Genomic DNA, 1,837 nt, shown 5'->3' on the forward strand with positions numbered 1-1,837 from the left:
CTATGTATTAGTACCAGCTGTATCACTTCTGTCCATGTGAACCAACCTTCTGTGCTGCCACCCTCAAACTTGAGGCCTGAGAACCGGCTGCTGGTTCAGTAGCTAGCCTCTCCAGTCCTCTGATGATGACAACATTCTATTTGTATTTAAGACTTTTTCTTGAGTTTGTACAGCCACACATTTTTAGTATATTTTCACATTAATATATTTATTGGTGCTGTAAAATGTTTTACAATATTAATACTCTGTTGTTTTTAGTGTAAGTATTAAAACATATTTATTTTGAAAATACATTGTTTTTCATTATTAAATGGCAACTAGTTTGAAAACTTCTCTTTTTAGTGTGAATTATGGTGTCAGATTATCTACATCCTGCTAGATCACTGGCATGGCCTTCATGTAGACGAACAGAGTTAGGGTTAAAAGATTTTATTTATTAATGTTTGTTGTATTTAAAAACCTAACTGGTTGGGACTATATCTCATTTCTCATGTACGTACATCTCATATTCTTATACCAGCATGGATAAAAGCTGGAGGAGCTGCAGAAGTGGTTTAGGCTGTAGTACTGCTAGTTGCCACTGTACGCTCACTGAGAAGAAATTGGCAACTGTTTTGAGATCTAGCTCGAAAAGTACCATATATTATTCTATAAATCAGTATTTCTTTCTAATATAAGTTAGGATATCATTAGTTAACTTTGTCATATTTAAAGAAATTTTATAAACCATATAAAGTTTGACTGACAGTTGTCTCACTGTCAGCCATGGTGGTTACAGCAGATTAGGCAAGACCAGTATTGACTACTTTTTTTTTTAAAGAATTTTTTGGGGCTTTTCCATTTATTCAGAGTGACAGTGGATAGATGTGAAAGGGGGAGAGAGATGGGGGATGACAGGCAGCAAAATGGCCGCAGATCGGATTAGAACCTGGACCACTGCAGGACTCTTTTAACAATGAGGACAACCTTTTTATAATCTCAACCATGAACACAATCTTATCTGTAGTGTTCAGCCATGCTAGACAGCGAATTAAGTGTAAACACAAAGTGCAGCTAAGGCTTATGGGGATGTCATAGCTTTACAGGTATTTGGTCATAAACCAAAGTATTGAGCAAATAACAATGTAAACTGACACTACAGATATAGTCAGAGGATCACCATCTACAACAGTTTATCTTGGGTGAGCATGACTGTCATGACAATCCATCTACTAGTTGCTGGTGGCGCTAGAGTCGGGATCAGCGTCATGAGGATACATCTGTATTAAGTTTTGTGCCAAGCTTGATGTCAGAATATTTTTTGCAATGTTTTGACCTTATAATGATAATAAATAGAGGGGGTTACCAAAATATTACAAGTCATCCTCTGAAGAAGATGAATATCTGTACCAGCTTCATTGTAACCCATTCCATAGTTGTTAGGACATCTCACTCTGAATCAAAAGCGTCAACCACTTGTGGACCAAAGTGGTGGACCTACCAACCAACAGTGCTGCAGTGTGGCTGCACAACATCGACAAAACACTTTGGGTCATTTTGTAAAGCAGTGATAAACAACTTGATGGAAGGATTTGTTGTTAACCAGCTTGTGTGGTGATTGAACCCCAATGGGTTAATTCTGTTGTTGCACTAACTGTTGCAATAACAGAAATAAATACACCAGGGGACTCATTGTACATAACAATTTATTAAATTAATGAACAAGAGAGGTTTCTCAGAGTGAAACAGCAGCTGTTGTGGTAATAAATATGGAATAAAACGGATATAGACCAGAAAGTAGACAAGGATGGTGGCACATCTACAGAATGTGTAGTCAGTTCCAGTTAACTGTGCAATC

The 1,837-nt window shown here is 37.2% G+C and overlaps 1 protein-coding gene across 4 annotated transcripts in view; it reads left to right on the forward strand.

The window, feature by feature from the left end:
- Positions 1-258, forward strand: part of vegfaa (vascular endothelial growth factor Aa) — a 17,386-nt gene extending 17,128 nt beyond the window's left edge. For all 4 annotated transcript variants that reach the window (XM_032531860.1, XM_032531859.1, XM_032531858.1 and 1 more), the window contains one exon: positions 1-258. This exon is cut by the window's left edge. The gene's annotated coding sequence lies outside the window, so the exon portion shown is untranslated.
- The last annotated feature ends 1,579 nt before the right edge of the window (positions 259-1,837 follow it).

This window comes from Etheostoma spectabile, chromosome 12, assembly GCF_008692095.1.
Source record: "Etheostoma spectabile isolate EspeVRDwgs_2016 chromosome 12, UIUC_Espe_1.0, whole genome shotgun sequence".
Classification (NCBI taxonomy): Eukaryota; Metazoa; Chordata; class Actinopteri; order Perciformes; family Percidae; genus Etheostoma; species Etheostoma spectabile.